Genomic DNA, 19893 nt, shown 5'->3' with positions numbered 1-19893 from the left:
AGGATATCAGTGACAAATAGAATTCAATCTGGCTAAATGTGAGATGATTTATCTGGAAGGACTAACAAAGTAAGGGAAGTACAGCTTGGAATGTCCACTGATTGTTGAAACAGCAGAGCCAGTGGATAAGGTGTTTAAAGAGGTATATGGGATACTTGCTTTTATTTGTCAAGGCATTGAATATTTAAGAACAGAAGTTATGATGGAACAGTATATGAAGCTAGGCCGCAGGAGTATAGTGTGCATTACTGGCTGCCACACTATGGGGAGGACGTGATTGCACCAGAGAGAGTGCAAAGGAGATGCACCAGAACGTTGCCCAGCCTACAACATTTCAGCTACGAAGAGAAATCGGTTTAGGGTTGTTTCCCTTAGAGCTGAGAAGGCTGAAGAGAGATCTGATTGTAGTGTCCAAAATTATAAGGTACATTAATAGGTGGAGGGTATCTAACTTGCTGCTAGAAAGGGTGGTAGAAGCAGGAACCCTGACAACATTTAAGAAATGTTGGGATGAACACTTAAAACATGAATGACCAACTGCTGGGAAATGGGCCTTCAGTAGATAGGTGGATGATGACAGGCGTGTAGGCCAAATGGTCTCTTTCTGACTGTAAAACTTTGACTGTAATTGGCACTTTGCCTGACAAAGGAGCAGCAATCTGAAAGCTTGTGATTTTGTAAAAACCTGTTGGACTATAACAGCCTCACAGCGCCAGGGACCCGGGTTCAATTCCAGTCTCAGGTAACTGTCTGTGTGGAGTTTGCACATTCTCCCCATGTCTGCGTGGGTTTCCTCCGGGTGCTCCGGTTTCCTCCCACAATCCAAAAGATGTGCAAGGTAGGTGGATTGGCCATGCTAAATTGCCTGTAGTGTTCAGGGGTGTGCGGGTTATAGGGGGATGGGTCTGGGTGGGATGCTTCAAGGGGCGGTGTGGACCTGTTGGGCCGAAGGGCCTGTTTCCATACTGTAGGGAATCTAATCTAATCTATAACCCCGTGTCATGTGACTTCTGACTTTCTCTTTTAAGCTAAAGCAGCCCTGAGTTCCTGTTGGCCTGTGGCAAGTTTAGCCCATTTGAAGTGGCAGTTGCTAGAACACAATATCTGCAGGCAAGGTTTGTGAATAAGTATTCATATAGTCACAGGTTTATAAGAATCAGCTTGTACTTATATGTTACCTCTTCTCATTGTTGGGATATCCCTTTCCATCTACAGGTGAATAGTAGTTCTTCTGTATTGCAGTGAAGCATCAGCATGATTTGTATGTTAAAATTCGAGTGGGATTGGGACCCATAACTTCTGATTCAGAAATGATTGCAAACTACCGAGTCAAGCTTAAACTACACAACTACTCTACTATTTGAATCCATTGTTTTGCAATTAGTATTGGAAGTATGTTCGCAATGCACCCAATCTATGTTGATTTGTGCTGCTTATCATGCAATCATTCCTAGGATGTAGGTGTTGCTGGCTAGTCCAGCATTTGTTTTGTATCCCTAATTGCCCAGATGGCAGTTAAGAGTCAGTCTCATGGTCTGAAATCACATGTAGGCTGGGTCAGATAATGATAGTTTTCCTTCCCAAAAGGGCATGAGTGAATCAGATGGATTTTTACAGCAATCAGCGGCAGCTTCATTTCTTGCTGTCAAGCTAGCTTTTTATTGAATTCAAATTTCATTCATCTGCCATAATGGGATTTGAACACATGTCCTCAAAATATTAGTGACCATTTATATATCATGACTCGCGAAATTGCCACTATGCCATCACCTCCTAACAGAGGTTAGCTAATGGAAAACTAATGATATTTCCTTTGGGAGGACATAAGTTTTGCCTTGAATGGCAGAGCATGCTGAGTGGCCTAATTTGTACATAGTATCAAGAAACAACTGAGCATACTGGATGTGGAGTCTGTTCATGGCTGCAGTACTAATTTCTGCTGCAAAACTAATTTTAGCTAAGCTCTGGTATAGCTGTGATGCAGCCATCCGCTCAACAATTTGAAACATTGCTTGAGCAAAGTATGTCCTGTTCACAAAAAAAGGTGAAAATCAATCCAGCCAGTTACTGCCCAATCAGCAAGCTTTCTATCATCAGCAAAGTGAATGAAAGAAGGATTAAAAATCATATTAACAGGTAGCATCTATTTAGTCAAAACTAGCTCACAGATTCTCTGCTTGGCTTCTGCCAGGATTATGGATTTCCAGGCCTCATTGCAGTCTTGGTCCAAATACGAACAAAGGAGCTGAATTACAGAGGTGAGGTGGTGTCCCTGACATCAAAGAAGTATTAGATTGTGTGGCATAAAGGAGTCTTTGTAAAACTGTAATCAATGGCCTGATGTTCACCAGTTGGAGATGCTAGTCTGACAATTCAAGAACAGCGATGGTGCAAGTAGGTAGGACAACCCAATCCCCTATACTACAACCTTCTGTGGTCCTGTACAGGCTATTACATCTTAAGTGTGCAAAGCAGAGTTGAAGAATCCTGCGCCCCGTCTGCTAACTTTAATCTACTCATTGCAGTCACATGCTTTCCAAAAATACCTGGAAAGTTTTTAACATATTTGACCATGGACATGCTCAATTTCCTTATTTCCACACGAGTATTGATCAGGTCATGAACTACCAGAATATCCAAGCTATGAAACGAGAGATTGAGGGCAGGTAGGGAGAGCTTGATAGAGATTGTCGGACTCGTGTGAAGTAGACACCTGGATGAAAGAAGAGATAGCAACATTTCTCAGCAAGATGGTCACAGAAAAGTTCGTGATCAACATTTGACATCACCATTCCTGTGTCAGTTAGGCACAGCACTTCTATCTTGCCAAATTTCTCACTGTAGAGCATGTCTGTGGTATTTCTACATAAGATTCCTGAAGGAACCTTGCCCCCATTTGCTCGCCTGGCTCTTGATGGAAGGCCCAACCAGTTTTTAACATCTTTTGAGAATCATAGGCTGTTGCTCTGGATGGGTTCCCTGTCTTAACAGCAGTGGTGCCTCTTTTTGTTTAGACTCATTTGAAATGCCCAGTCCTGTCACATTTTCACAACCCCTTTGGAGCATCCAACACCCTGGGGCAGGATCAGCCACAATGCATACAGTGGAAGCAGGATAAGAGCTGAATCTATACTTGCTGTGCAGAAATCTGTTCCCCTGCCTCTTCAGCCTGTGATTTACATCTGCTTGAGCTAAGTCACCTCCTTGATAGTAGTCACTTGCTTGGAAGACTAATGTCCCACGATCTGGTTGAAGTGTTCTGCATTTCAAAGAAAGGTAATTGAGTTTTGTCACTATTAAGCCTCCTGACCTTCATCTGGATGTTTCTATCCCTCAATACTTTTGCTTGGCAGTTCTTCAGCTGCCTGTCAATTTAACTGAGATCCAGAAGAATAATATAATTGAACAACTTTACCAGCTCCAGAAATATGGGAATCAGGTCTTCCTCTTCAGCTTGTATATCCTTGTAAAACCTTCGCTGTAGCTGTGAGGGACTATTGCTGTCACGAAAAACTCTTGTCAGTACCTCAAAAGTCAATTGTGGACTTCTTCAAACACCCAGTTGGCCTAATGATCAAGAAGCAGACATAGAGATGTCTTGGGTGGTGGGGTCGGATTGTAGACGGCGAAAGTGTCGGGGGATGATGCGTTGTATCCGGAGGTTGGGGAGGTGTGTGAGAACGAGGGGGATCCTCTTGGGGCGGTTGTGGCAGGGGCAGGGTGTGAGGGATGTGTTGCGGGAAATGCGGGAGACGCGGTCAAGGGCGTTCTCGACCACTGCGGGGGGGAATGTTGCGGTCCTTGAACTTGGACGTCTGGAATGTGCGAGAGTGGAATGCCTCATCCTGGGAGCAGATGTGGCGGAGGAGGAGGAATTGGGAATAGGGGATGGAATTTTTGCAGGAGGGTGGGTGGGAGGAGGTGTATTCTAGGTAGCTGTGGGAGTCGGGTGCTTGAAATGGACATCAGTTTCTAGCTGGTTACCTGAGATGGAGACTGAGAGGTCCAGGAAGGTGAGGGATGTGTTGGAGATGGCCCAGGTGAACTTGAGGTTGGGGTGGAAGGTGTTGGTGAAGTGGATGAACTATTCGAGCTCCTCTGGGGAGCAAGAGGCGACGCCGATACAGTCATCAATGTAACGGGAAGAGGTGGGGTTTGGGGCCTGTGTAGGCGTGGAAGAGGACTGTTCCACGTAACCTACAAAGAGGCAGGCATAGCTTGGGCCCATAGCTTGGTACCCATGGCCACCCCCTTTGTCCACGTAACCTACAAAGAGACAGGCATAGCTTCTTCCACGTAACCTACAAAGAGGCAGGCATAGCTTGCCATACTGATTTCCATTTCAAGCCCACCGACTCCCACAGCTACTAGAATACACCTCCTCCCACCCACCCTCCTGCAAAAATTCCATCCCCTATTCCCAATTCCTCCTCCTCTGCCGCATCTGCTCCCAGGATGAGGCATTCTTCTCCTGCACATCCCAGACATCCAAGTTCTTCAAGGACCGCAACTTTCCCCCCGCACTGGTCAAGAACACCCTTGACCGCGTTTCCCGCAACATATCCCTCACGCCCGGCCCCTGCCACAACCGCCCCAAGAGGATCCCCCTCGTTCTCACACACCACCCCACCAACCTCTGAATGCAATGCATCATCCTCTGACACTTCCGCCATCTACAATCCGACCCCACCACCCAAGACATTTTTCCATCCCCACACTGGTCTGCCTTCCGGAGAGACCACTCTCTCCGTGACTCCCTTGTTCGCTCCACACTCCCCTCCAACCCCACCACACCCAGCACCTTCCCCTGCAACCGCAGGAAGTGCTACACTTGCCCCCACACCTCCTCCCTCACCCCCATCCCACGCCGCAAGATGACTTTCCATATTAAGCAGATGTTCACCTGCACATCTGCCAATGTGGTATACTGTATCCATTGTACCCGGTGTGGCTACCTCTACATAGGGGAAACCAACCGGAAGCTTGGGGGCCGCTTTGCAGAACACTCGCAATAAACAAATGCACCTCCCAGTCGTGAACCATTTTAACTCCCCCTCCCATTCTTTAGACAACATGCCCATCATGGGCCTCCTGCAGTGCCACAATGATGCCACCCGAAGGTTGCAGGAACAGCAGCTCATATTCCGCTTGGGAACCCTGCAGCCCAATGGTATCAATGTGGACTTCACAAGCTTCAAAATCTCCCCTCCCCCCACTGTATCCCAAAACCAGCCCAGCCTGTCTCCGCCTCCCTACCCTGTTCTTCCTCTCACCCAGCCCTTCCTCCCACCTCAAGCCGCACCTCCATTTCCTACCTACTAACCTCATCCCACCTCCTTGACCTGTCCATCTTCCCTGGACTGACCTATCCCCTCCCTACCTCCCCACCTATATTCTCCTCTCCATCTATCTTCTTTTCTCACCATCTTCGGTCCGCCTGCCCCTCTCTCCCTATTTATTCCAGAATCCTCTCTGATGTAGGGCCTAGGCCCGAAAAGTCAGCTTTTGTGCTCCTGAGATGCTGCTTGGCCTGCTGTGTTCATCCAGCTTCACACTTCTCCAGCACTTGCTGTTCCCATTATCTCAGATCAGTATTGGTTGGTTTTAGATGTTTAGTCACAAAATACATTGTTAACACTTTGTACCCCGTATAACAGTATCACTGAGATAATGTAATCATTTATTATATTAACTATATTGCAATTATCCCAATTTTTGGTTTCAGCTGCAACTGTAAGGTTCTCACCTCATTAATCATAGACATTCACGCTAGATGGGAACAATTTAGCCCATGTCTGTTTTTGACTTCTGCAATTACCCATAATTGTGATACATTGCTTCAAACATTTATCTATTCTTGCCTTACATGTTTAATATTGTGTGCCAGAAATACTACCTGTGAAACCATTCTATGCTGCAGAAAAGCTCTGAAAATAAACCTCTAACCTCCCTTTTTAGTTTCTCAAGGACTTCAAATTGATTTGATTGCTCAATGATATTAAAGGTTTCAGAACCATTCCTTAAGAATTTAAAAATTATCCATAAAATTTCATCTTTTCATTTTTGATTGTAAGTTTTTCCAGTCTCTTCTCCTTGTTATCATCCTAACAAATCTATGGCTACACTTTATTTCTTCAATGTCCCTCCTGCAATTCATAAACAGTATTTCAGTCACTTCGTTTCAGACATTTTTCATGAGTTATTTGATTTCCTGCATTTTTTTTCATAGACCCTACAGCTCAGAATCAAATGACCCAACTCAATTGGCTTGTGCTCGTGTTTATGCTGTACACAAGTCTCCTCCCATCCTACTTCATCTAAAACTATCTCTTGTTCTTTTTCCCTGCATCTACTCATTGAGCCTCCCCTTAAGTGCATCTCTGCTATTTGCCTTAACTCATCCTTGCCGGTAGCATGTTCCACAGTCTCATCACTGCCTGGGTGAAGAAATTCTCCTGAGTTACTTATTGTGTTTACTAGTGATTTTTCTTTTTTTGCTGTGTAGTTTTGGACATCTCACAAGTGAAAACATCTCCATTTACGACCTGTCAAGCTAGTTTATATTTTAAACATCCCTATTACATCACTCATTGGCCTTAACTTTTCTAGAGGAAACAACCCCACCTTGTTCAATCTTTCCTGATAGTTACAACTCTGTTCCATTATAGCACCAAAATAAATCTTTACTGATACCTTCCGAGTCTGTAGTGACACTGTTAACCACGTTCCTGTTTGTCAGTCTCAGCACACTTTCAGTATGTTCGTTCATCCCCTGAAATTCATCCCATTGAGCCATATTCCCTTTATTCCTGTGGGATTATGTAGCAATTGTTTTTCTTCCTTTTTCCTTTCTGGTTAATTTGTCAATCCATTAGGGGTTACGCTTGTTTAGTCTAGATTTGCTAATCCCTTGTATATGTTTATCCTGCATGCTCAACGTTATGCCTTTAAGGCTTTTCACTCTTCCACTTGCTGTATATTAAATGATCTAATAAGTGATAACTTAACTTTACCAGTTCCATTATTTTCTCAAAATTAACTTTATTGAAGTAATTTATACTTGTTTGCTGAATCCCAGATAGTGATACACTTTGAATGCATTTCAGCTACATTTTTCTGGACCTAGCTAAAGGAATAATTCAAAAGGCTCCTCATGAACTAAAAATGCCCTTCCATATCATGTAATCTAGGATGTGCGCTGAGAACAGAATCATTTTACTACTGAGACACTCAATGGAAGTGATACTACAGTAAAACTCTGCTTTTTCTGAGAATGACTAGAAGTTTGACAAATTGTGTATCTCGAGTTACATGTAAGCAAATGAAAGCTTAAACAAATCAATCTTCTTCCTGTACACCCAAAACTATAATAAGTATTCTAACAATTGCCTTATTAAATGTTATCACTACTTCTCTGACTGTCCTATTACTGTTACAGGACTGAAATAAATTCTTTCTTCATTTTTTGCAACTGTGTTCTTTTGTAGATTTCTCTATGCTGATTTCAGCAATTTTAATATTTTGTCTTCATGTTGCTCTTATTGAAGCGAATCCTATTACCTTTCATAAATGAATGATTTCATTGATCCTTTTCGCATCAGTGTTGTATTTACTTCCCACAAACATTTGTTTCTTGTTAATTAATTTGAATTTATGCTTGCTTAGTCTACACATGCTATTCTGTACATTTACCCAGTAAATTCATAATTGAAGGCACACAGATTTCCTTCCATTCTGAACATACCCTATCAATTCATTTGTGTGAGATCTTCCTTTTTCAACTTCATTGACATTAACTTAACTATTTGATGTAATGGCGACCACCAATCAATAATTAATCCAAGGAGTCAAACCATGATTCTGGATAGAAGTTTCATTTCTGAGTCAGAAGGCTGTGGGTTGATGTCCCATTCCAGACACTTGAGCATAAAAGATAAGTGACGTTCATAGTGCAACACTCCTTCGGCACTTCACTAACAGAAGTGATGCCATTCAGATGAAATGTTAAATTGAGACACTGTCCTCACAGGTGAACTTAGAAGATTATCTTGTGGGATAACGACTACACTAATCTGATTATTTCGTCTGTATATCATGCAAATTCATGAATAGGCATAAGCCCTGTCTTTTGGTTATGAAAAGTATCCACTCGACCTCTGATTAGCATGTAGGGGTAGGATATCTCAAACGTTTGAGTATCAAGTCAAGCTAGCTATTTTATGCTGCTGCTTATGTAGTACTAAAATGTGTGGTGTTCACAGGATGCTGAGGTCAAGCCAAAAATTTATGCTGTGCATCACTAAAGTAAGTAGGGTGGTCTATGAATTTCAGTGCTGGTGTGATGCTAGGTACGTAGGCTGTACCGTCCAAAGATTGGTAGCAGAATCTATCAAGCAACATATCCACTCAGCTGTTCATGACAAACAAGATTCTGACTGTGCCCAAACAGCTTGCAAAATTCATAACACATTATCATCGTGGAGGGTCGCATTAAATGTAAACACCAAATGTGATTCTGCAATTCAACAGTATTTGCTAAGCAATCTTGAGTGCAAAGAATTACATTGACAATAAGCTTAGGATTGTCACTTGGGCTTGCAAGGTGGCATATTTGCACATTTGAAAAAACATAGGAACAAGAGTAAGCTGTTCGGTCCATCAAGCCTGATAATATACAGAGACCTGATCTTTGCAGATACATACACTGCTCATGTTTCTACTGAGCCAAATAGGCGACACCCATTCTCTGGTTAATTTCTCAGGGCAGTAACTTGACCAATCAGACTCAACATGCCTAGCTTAAAATTTAAATAAAGTTTGGAACTTAACTGTTAGTCTTTATTAACAAGGGTAATCTTCAAGACAACATCTCTACCAGAATTCATTTACTGACTGATTAGTACACTTGTGTCATACAATACAAGTGTTTTCCCCCTTTGGAATTACTTGAGTACTATCCTGTTGAATGTAAGAAGAAAATCTTGAACAAAATATGCCTTTTTCTACAATAAGGACTTTACAGCATTATTTTACAGAAGAGCAAAGGACCAGTGTCTTCGTCAGAATTTATTGCACAACTAAGATCACTGAAACATTATCAGGCATTACCCTATTGCTGTTATGTGTCATTGTGTACAAATTGACTGCTGTGTTTTCTTATGTCATACCTTAATTGGCTATGAAGTACTTTGGGACAATCTGAGATTGTAAGAGATACTGCTGTTCATCCAAGTTTTTCTTACTTTATAATAGAAATGATCTAAAAAAGAATCACATTTGTATTAAGTCTTTGAAGCTCGAGAAAGTTGGATCCAAGATGAGTGGCTGGAATCTGAGCTGCAAACGTTGTGCCATATCAGGGAAGGGAAAGTTACCTGAACACTTTGGTCTAGAGGTTGGTCAGACAGCTCAAACTATGTCATTCAAAATTAGTCTGTGATCAGAGACAGGAGAGTGTGACTGCAGATGAGGTAGGTATGAGGACTCATGTTCATTAACATTCATGAATTGATGGAATTGATAGAAATCGTCAATATACAAGACTTAAATGAACTTTGCTCAAACTTTGTCATATAAATTAGGTATTGATGGCAGAAATTGATGATTGCAGCAAATTTCATGTAATAAGATGTTGACTATCAGTTGGCTACTATTAGAATTTACTGAGTTAACAGATACCACACTCAACCTGAATAAGTTGAACATTTAAATGTATGAAGACGCCTGTCCCACTTTGAGGCAGTTCCTTGAAAAATGGGTGTTACATGTGGATTTGTGGGAACAATAGAAGCCAGATGGATGATACAGATAGAAGGAACAGAATAGCCAAAAATAAAAGTGATTTGCAATCAGAAAGGAGTGCTGTATGAAAGGACATCATGCAGAAAATAAAGCAAAGAGTTGCAACCCATAAACCAGAAAAGGAAAGAAGAAAGTAATTGCTTGGCTGTGCAACCTGAAGTCAAGTAAATCATGATCCAAATAAGATGCATCCAAGATCCTTCAGGAAAGAGGGAAGTAATTTTTAGGTAATCAGGTATAAATTTTCCAGGTATAATTGATTAATGGAGAATTGCCAGGGAATACAGAAAGCCCTGTTTTACTGCATTTTTTAAAAGTAGTCTTTTAATGATGCCCAGTGAGTTTAATGATGCATAAAGTTATGGAAATTCCTACTAAAGATATGACTGGAATAAAAACAAAAATTGCCAAAGAAACTCTGCAGGTCTGGCAGCATCTGTGGCTTGAGAAACAAAATTGATGCTTGAAGTCTTGTGACAACAGATGCTAACAACCTACTGCGTCTCTCCAGTAATTGCTGATTTTATTCCAGAGTCATACTTTTAGTAAGAATTTCTATAACTTTATCCACGGTCAAATTCACTGGTCCATAATTTCCTGTGTCACTTACGCTAATTTTAAAGATGTCTCACATCTGTCTTGCTTTGGCTCAATTAGGCCATGAATGTTAGGATAGTAATACAGCCATAATGTCTAGGTTAATGATGGTGAGGTTTGTCAATTTAACTTTTTAATTTTCTTTGAACATGTGACAAATTAGCCTAATGTGAGTAAGGCAATGGAATTAATTTACTCAAATTTCAGTAAAGTCTTTGATACAATCCATTTAGACAGGCTGGGATTGAAATTAAAGAAAGTGGTGTTGTAAGATAAATCCTCCCTGAATCTCAATGTAACGTAAAATTCATTTGGTAGATTTATTGCCACCATCATCTTGGAGGGAGCTACATGGCCTGCTTGGTCTAGCATGTTAGAGGAAAACCACCGGTAGCCCAACAAGAAGAGGCTGTTGTCTTGAATTGAATTGAATTAGCTTTATTGTCACATGAACACGAATGATTAAAGTTAGAAGTTTGTAAGTTACCACTCACAGCACCATGTTAGGTATAAGGTTACTTAGGCACAATCCTTAGTTACAGAATAGAGAAGTGAAGAAAAAAGTTATGTTACAGCTGTACACAGTAGAACCATAAACCAGAAAAACAAGAAGCAAAGTTAAAAAGACAAACATCACAGCCTTTCTCTAAAGGCTGTCCACAGTAGACCAGCACAGGGGGCCACCATGTGGTCTGACTGTTGACTGCCGCCACACTCTGTACTAGGCCGCTGGCATCCCCACACCGGCAACAGGCATCCCTGCTTTGGGCAGGTAGTCACTGGTGTAGTCGCTGGTGTCCTCAGTCCTGGTCGCCAGCATTCAGCATACACACTGCTGATCACCAGTGTCCCTGCTCTGGCTGCTGGCAACCTACTGCGGCCACTAGCATTTCTGCCGACCCCACTTCAGAGGCCTGGAGTTTAGAGGCTGGGGCCAGGTGTCCGAGACTGAGAGAAGGGAGGAGAGAGGGACAAAGAAAGAAAGAATGGATGAAACAGAGGAGCTCCGGCTGGAGTGTCCTACCCTGCTGCCATCTTACTGGAGTCTTAAACCAGGTGTAGACAATTGGATGATAACAATTGTGTACCAATTTCACTGGCATTATAGACATTGTTACTAAGACTGTGAAGGAGGTTTTGATGTCCAAACAGATCATCAGTACCCAATGCAATCTGTAACTCTAGGTGTAACTAGTGTTCCAGTTCCATGGAGTTTCTGGCTCTTATTCCCTGCTGTGTATCTCTTACCAAGTTTGAAATACTTTTTACCATGGACTCTTGATTCTGCCTCTTAAAATTTTGCCATAAGGTTCCCTTCTGCAAGATTCACAAATGTTCAACGCTCAAATGCTGAGTGCCTGGTGGAGCAGCATTCATACAGCTCTGTCTGAAGAATTTTCACATCTCCACACCACACCTCAAGCTTTTGTAAATTGCAGCTAAATGAATTCTGAACCACCTGCCACCATGTTGTAAGATGAATCCTTACCACAGCTTATGGTGTAAAATCCATCTGGTAGATTTTTTAAGGGTAGGCGATGGCGCAGTGGTATTATTGCTAGACCAATAATCCAGAAACCCAGCTCATGTTCTGGGGACCCTCATGGCAGATGGTGGAATTTGAATTCAATAATTTTTTTTAGAAGTCTAGAATTAAGAATCTGCTGATGACCACAAAATCATTGCTGATTGTCGGAAAAACCCATCTCATTCACTAATGTCCTTCAGGGAAGGAAATCTGCCACCCTCACCTGTTCTGATCTACATGTGACTCCAGACTCTCAGCAATGTGGTTGACTCTCAGTTGCCCTCTGGAATGACCTAGCAAGCTACTCAGTTGCACCCATCACTACAAGGTCTCAAAGAAATGAAACCAGATGGATTACCTGGCATTGACCTAGGCACCAGAAAAGACAGTGGCAGAAACAGCCCTGTCACTCTTGCAATGTCCTCCTCATTAACATGTGGGAGTTAGTGCCAAAATTAGGAGAGCTGTGTCACAGACTAGATAAGCAACAGCCTGACTTAGTCATACTTACAGAATCATACTTTACAGACAATATCCCAGACACAACCATCACCATCCCTGGATATGTACTGTTGCACCAGCAGGACAGTGGTGTACAGTCAAGAGAGAGTTGCTGTGGGAGCCCTAACATTGATTCCGGACCCCATGAAGTATCATAGTTTCAGGTTAAACATGGGCAAGGAAACCTCTTGCTGATTACCACATACCATCCTCCTTCAGCTGATGAATCAGTACTGCTCCATGTTGATCAACACTTAGGGGAAGCACTAAAGATGGTAATGGCACAAAATATACTCTGGATGGGGGATTTCAATGTCCAGCACCAAGAGTGACTCGGCAGCAGTGTTGGTGATCAAGCTGGTTAGGTCCTAAAGGATATAGCTGCTAGACTGAGTCTGCGGCAGGTAGTGAGGGAATCATCAAGAGGGAGAAACGTACTTACCTCATCCTTATCAATCTGCCAGCTGCAGTTGCATCTATTCATGACAGTATCAGTAAGATTGACCATTGCACACTCCTCTGGAGATGAAACCTCTCCACATTCAGAATAACTTTCGTTGTGCCGTGTAGCACTGTCATTGGGCCAAATGGGACAGATTTTGCACAGACCTAGCGAATCAAGACTGGGCATCCATGAGGTGCCGTGGGCCATCAACAGCAGCAGAATCTGTAACGTCATGGCCCAGCATATCCCCCACTCAATCATTACCATCAAGCCAGGGGATCAACCCTGGTTCAAAGGAGAGTGCAGAAGGGCATCCCAGGAGCAGTATCAGGCATACCTGAAGATGAAATATCAACCTGGTGAAGCCACCAAACAGGACTTATTGCACACCAAGCAGCAAGTGACAGACAGAGCTAAGTGATGCCACAACCAACAGATCAGATCCAAACTCTGCAGTCCTGCCACATCCAGTTATGACTAGTGGACAATTAAACAACTCACCGGAGGAGGAATCTCGCAAATATGCCCATCCACAGTGATGGAAGTGCCCAGCACAACAGTGCAAAAGATAAGGCTGAAGCATTCGCAGCAATCTTCAGCCAGAAATTCTGAGTGGATGATCCATCTCAGCCTTCTCCAGTGGTCCCCAGCATTACAGATATCAGTCTTCAGCCAATTTGATTCACTCCACGTGAGATCAAGAAATGGTTGGAGACATTAGATACTGCAAAAGCTATGGGCCCTGACAACATTCCTGCAATAGTACTGAAAACTTCGCTCCAGAACTCGCCGCTCCCCTAGCAAAGCTGTTCCAGTACAGTTACAACATGGTATCTACCTGGCAATGTAGGAAATTGTCCAAGTATGTCCTGTACACAAAAAGCAGGACAAATCCAACCCAGCTAATTACCACCCCATTAGTCTACCCTCAATCATCTGTGAAGTGATGGAAGGCATCATCAACAGTGCTATCAAGCAGCACCTGTTCAGTGATGCTCATTAGGTTCCGCCAAAGCCACTCAGCTCCTGACCTCATTACAGCCTTGGTTCATACATGGACAAAAGAATTGAATTCCAGAGGTGAGGTGAGAGTGACAGCCTTTGACATAAAGGCAGTTTCAACCAAGTGTGGCATCAAGGAGCCCTGGCAAAACTGGAATCAATGGGTATCAGGGGGCAAATTCTCCGGTGGTTGGAGTGATACCTGACACATAGGAACATGGTCGTGATTGTTGGAGGTCAATCATCTCAGCTCCAGGACATCTCTGCAGGAATTCCTCAGGATAGTGTCCTTGGCCCAACCATCTTCAGCTGCTTTATCAATGACCTTCCCTTCATCTTAAGGTTCGAAGTGGGGATGTTCATCGATGATTGTACAATGTTCAGCACCATTCATGACTCCTCAGATACTGAAGTAGTCCATGTTGAAATGCAACAAGATCTGGACAATATCCAGGCTTGGGCTGACAAGTGGCAAGTGACATTTGTGCCACACAAATGCCAGGCTATGACCGTCACCAATAAGAGACAATTTAATCACCACCCCTTGACATTCAGTGGTGTTATCATCACTGTATGCCCCACAATCAACATCCTGCTGGTTATCATTGAACAGAAACTCAACTGGACTCACCACATAAACACAGTGGCTACAAGAGCAGGCTAGAAGTTGGGAATACTGTGGTGAGTAGGTCACCTCCTGACTCCTCAAAGCTTGTCCACCATCTTCAAGACACAAGTCACGAGTGTGATAGAATACACCCCACTTGCCTGGACGAGTGCAGTCCCAACATCACACAAGAAGCTTGACACCATCCAGGTCAATGCAGCCTGCTTGGTTTGCACTAAATCCACAAGCATTCGCTCCCTCCACCACCAATGCTCAGTAGCAGCAGTGTGTACTATCTACAAGATGCACTGCAGAAACTCATCAAAGATTTTCAGACAGCACCTTCCAAACCCACAACCATTTCCATCTAGAAAGACAAGGGGTGTACACATATGGGAACACCACAGCCTCCAAGTTGCCCTCCAAGCCACTTGCCATCCTGACCTGGAAAATATCGCCGTTTCTTCACTGTCACTGTGTCAGAATCCTGGAATTCCCTCCCTAATGACATAGTAGGTCATCCTACAGCAGGTGGGCTGTAGCAGCTCAAGAAGGCAGCTTATCGCCACTTTCTCGAGGTTAACTAGGACTGGTCAAGAAATGCTGGCCAGCCAGTGATGTCCACATCCCACAAATGAATAAAACCATTCTCTTTCCTAGTAGGGATCTGCAGAGCCTGCTTAATCTGATGTGATAGACAAAAACATCCGCTAGTCTGACAAAATAACACTGTGGAGCTGGAGGAACACAGTAGGCCAGGCAGTATCAGAAGAGCAGGAAAGTTGACGTTTTGGGTCAAAACCCTCCTTCAGAAATGGGGAGGGTGAAGGGAGCTGGAAGATAAACAGAAGAAGGGTGGGACTGGGGGAGGTAGGTGGGATGGTGATTGTTGCATGTAGATAAGGAGTGGTGGGGATTGGTAGTGGGATAGGTGGGGCAGATAGGTGGGAGAGACAATGGACAGATTGTGTTAGGTCAAGGGGGTTGGAATGAGAGAGAAGTTGGACATGGGATGAGGCAGGTTTGGGGAGATTTTAAAGCTGGTGAATTCTATGTTTAGGCCATTAGGCTGTAGGCTCCCGAAACAGAATATGAGGTGTTGCTTCTCTAATTTGCATGTGGTGTCAATGTGGCACTGGAGGAGGCCCAGGCTGGATATGTCACCCAGGGAGTGGGAGGGGGAGTTAAAATTGTAGGCGACCAGAAGGTGTTGTCGTTTATCGTGTACAGAGCGCAGATGCTCTATGAATTAGTCTCTGAGTCTAAACTTGGTCTCACTGATGTAGAGGAGGCCACATCAGGAGCAAAGGAGACAGTAGACCAAGTTGGTGGATGTACAGGTGAACCCCTGTCGGGTATGAAAGGTTCACTTTGGGCCTTGAATGGAGGTGAGGGGAGAGATGTAGGGACAGGTGTAGCACTTCCTGCAGTTGTAGCACTTCCTGCGGTTGTAGGGAAAGGTACTGGGTCTAATGAGGTTAGTGGGGAGAGTGGAGCAGATGAAGGAGTTGCGGTTTTCAAATAAACCTGTTGGACTATAACCTGGTGTCGTGTGATTTTTGAACATGAAAGAGTTGAAAGGTTGTTTATTTTCTATAGAAAAATGAATTAAGGGGTGATTTCATAAAGGTGTTCAGCTTTACAAGATAACGAGACCGTGTGAGATTGAAACAGACCTTTCAGAAGTTGGGGTGACCTAGATCAAGAGTCAGAGCCATACAGCTTGGGGGGAGAAAAGGATATAGATTTGAGGTGAAACATAAGGGAATTGGGTCAGAGAGTAGGATAACTTCCAGACATAGGATTTTGAGGTAGTAGGTGAACTATCAGAGTTAATGGTTAAGGGAGAAATCATGTCAACATTACAGAAATGAATAAATGTCTATTTGAAAGAAAGATAGTGAACAGATTATGTGAAATCTCACAGGACAAACTGAGCCATTTGCTTCAATATCCATCAATGACTGTTAATGCTCTACATGAGTCTCCTCCCATTTCTTCTCATCTAAATAATCTACACATCCTTTTGTTTCTTTCTTTCTTGTGCACCTATTTAATTCTCACTTAAAGGCATCTATTCTTTTCAGTTCAACTAATCCTTGTGGTCATAGTGTTTTCCTGAAATCATTACTGAATTAATTAGTGGTGATTTTGTTTTTGACACCCACAAATGTGGAAACATCTCCTGTACCTCTATACAATAACATCATTTTATAATTGTATTGATTAGGTTGCCTCTCAGTCTTATTTGGAGAAAAGAGCCCCAGTCTGAAGAGAATGACTTATTAGGGCTGGTTATTTGGGGTGGCAGTCTCCTGTTAGTGTATGGTTGATGATGAAGTCCACCATATATTCGCTCCCATTTTCCTAGGTTTTGGGAACCTTTCTTCCTTGTCAAGGTTTTAGTGCTTCCTTCTGTTATCCTGTTGTCACCATTTACATCTCCTCAATGGCTTCTTTCTGTGACTTATTCCCAACCACATTTTGCTTTGCATAAAGCTCCCTTTCGTAGTTTCATCACTCCTCTAACACAGGCCTGTTTGTCCCTTCCCTCTGCTCCCACTCCACCATGTTTATTCTTTATTGGAATATATTGTGACAACTCTACATCCTTTTCTGTTTCTAGTAAAGGGTTATTGACTTGAAATGTTCTGTTTCTCTCCTTGCTGAGTACTTTCAGCATTTTCTGTTTTTATTTCAGATTACTAGCATCCATTATTTTGTTTTTGTCACAGTTTATTGTAAACATTACTCTACAAAAAATACTATGATAACTTCTCTTTACTTCTCTTTTCTTGTACTGAAATATATTCTTATCTTTGCTGTTGTTTTTGTTTTTGTGTGGGATGTGTGCATCAATGTCAAGACTTTATTTATTGCTCACCCCTAATTTCCCTTCAGAAGGGAATGGTGAGTTGCCTTTAACTGTGCAGTCCATTTACAGCAGATACACTCTAATTGCTGCTAGGAAGGGAGTTCCAGGATTTTGATCCCATGATAATGAAAAAACAATAAACATCTGAAACAGTGTTCCAAATTGGGATTTTTTTTAATTAACAGGATGTGGGTGTCACTGGCTTGGATAGAATTCATTGCCCATCTCTAATTTCCCAGAGAGCATTTGAGAGTCAACCACATTGCTGTCGATCTAGAGTCACATGTAGGCCAGACCAGGCATCCTTGCCCTGCTATCCTTATCCTTCTAGATGGTAGAACTTGCTGAACAATCAGTCTTGCTGACCAGGTTTTTGCTATGTTAGTGGTGCTTGAAAGCATTGCTGATGACACCTTCCATTACTTTGTCGATGATCTAAAAGTGGCTGATGAAAGAGTAATTAGCCAGATTGGATTGTCCTGCATTTTGTTGGCTGACGTACCTGGGCATTGTTGGATAGATGCCAGTGTTGTGGCCGTATAGGAACAGCTTGGATAAGGATGAGCCCATTTTTGGAGCCTAGGTCTTCAGTACTGTTGTCAGGATATTGACCCAAAGTCTTTGTAGTATCTAATGGCTTCAGCTGTTTCTTGATATCATGTGGAGTGAATCAAATTAGCTAAGGAGTGACATTTGTGATGCTGGAGACCTCTGGAGGAGGCCAAGATGGATCATTCACTCTGTCAGTGGTAGTAAGTAAGCTGTAAAGAACTTTTCTCAAATATTTACACGTCTTATATTCATTCTAATGTACCATCTTGCTACTTTTCCTTGTGGGATTAATTGTAGTTGTTTTCACTTGGTGTCTGATTAAGTTATAATTCATTTGAGATTACATTTGGTCTGCATACTTATCCCAGTGTTTGTACTTACCATTTGCAGGCCTTTAAGGGTAAATTGAATTAGGTTTATTGTCACATATACTAGCATGAGTACACTGAAACATTTACAAATCGCCACTTCCAGCGCCACCTTAGATATAAAGATACCTAGGTGCAGAATCTTAGTTACAAAGCAGAAAAGTAAGGAAAACAAAATTTAAAACTTAAACTTTATAGTTCTTCTTACTAAAAAGTAGGGGAAAAAAGAAACACAGTTAACAATTCAACACTCCTCACAGGGGCTTGATCTCTCTTGCTTCAGGTTCTACCTCTCCCCTGTTGCCACCTTGGGCTGCTTACTCTCGTGGCCTTGCAACCTGTTCTTGCTAGCAGCCCAGCCCAGTCCCACTCTTGCTGCCAGCTATTTCAGGCCACCCACTCTTGTTGCCAGCTACTTCAGGCTGTCTTCTCCTGCTCTCGCCATCAGCCAGCCTTTGGTGCCCACTCATGCTGTCATCACTGGCCACATCGGGCTGCCTACTCCCACGCTTGCTGCGTGCCTGGGCTGCCTGATCATGCTGATGCTGCCATCTTCCACCATTGCCACCAACAAGAAGAAAAATTTGCAAATGAAGATGAAAGAGAAAGGAAAGGAGAAAGAAGGATGCAGCTAGCCTGGTGTTGGGCAGTGGACAGGCTGAGGAGCTAGAATGCTGCCTACTGTGCCACTGCTGCCATCTTAAAAAAAATAAGCGAAAGCAATTAATGTACTTAGGAATTCTTTTATTTCTTTGAAGTATTTTATAAAATTGGACATTGTCCATTACCAAATCCAAAAATGTGGCATCTGGTTCAAGAAAAGGAGTTTGATAAATGTCAGATAAACATACAACCAAAGAGGACATTTTTGGCTGTGATGCTTAAAGGGATGGTGATTATAATCTGCTTTATGCACTGTCTCACCAATTCACGTCTAGGCTGGAGGACTGTTCCTCCTCTGCAGACCAAAGGCCTGTTCCTCATGAGAATCAGCACTTATTCTGAATGAATTAATCCTTGTCTATATCAAGAATTGTACACAAGTTTATCTTGTATCAAGATTGAAGGAATTAGGTGAGGATTAGCATTGAAGAGATGTCTCCCAGGTGTTGGAAACGGCTGATGCATTATTTTTGGTAATAGTCAACAGGCAGGCAAAGGTATGGAAAGAAACAGAATTAATGGACAGAATCGTATAAGGACCTGAGCAATGTATGGCAGAATCAGGCAAAAAGTCAGCAGAGGCCCATCTTGATTTCAGGAGAATCTTGCTGCATCTTCTATGACTCTGTAGCAAGGCAAGGTGATATGCCATTTAAGGGGGATTATTGTTTGTTTTTCTTGTATTCATATTTATATTGCATTATTATAAATGCCTTATGAATAGCTGTATTTATCTCTTTAATATTCAGCTTCCTGCCTATCAAATGTGTTTAACAAGCTCAATGTTGAGAATTTTTGACACGCAAGTCAAAGCCGATACCTGGTGACTCAAGCTCACCACTTGCTCAAAAGGACTTACATGTTAGATGCCACGCACTAATATTGCAGGGCACTGCCATAAGTACTCAATGTCCACCAGTTGATATCCAACAAGCCAACACATAAGAACCCTCA

At 42.7% G+C, this 19893-nt stretch overlaps 1 long non-coding RNA gene across 2 annotated transcripts in view; it reads left to right on the top strand.

Moving 5' to 3' along the window:
• The window catches only part of LOC125452294 (uncharacterized), a 56831-nt gene that overhangs the window by 771 nt on the left and 36167 nt on the right, over window positions 1–19893 (top strand). The window lies entirely within an intron of this gene.

The sequence above is a fragment of the Stegostoma tigrinum genome, chromosome 4, assembly GCF_030684315.1.
Source record: "Stegostoma tigrinum isolate sSteTig4 chromosome 4, sSteTig4.hap1, whole genome shotgun sequence".
Lineage (NCBI taxonomy): Eukaryota > Metazoa > Chordata > Chondrichthyes > Orectolobiformes > Stegostomatidae > Stegostoma > Stegostoma tigrinum.
This window is presented reverse-complemented; position numbering and strand designations above follow the sequence as displayed.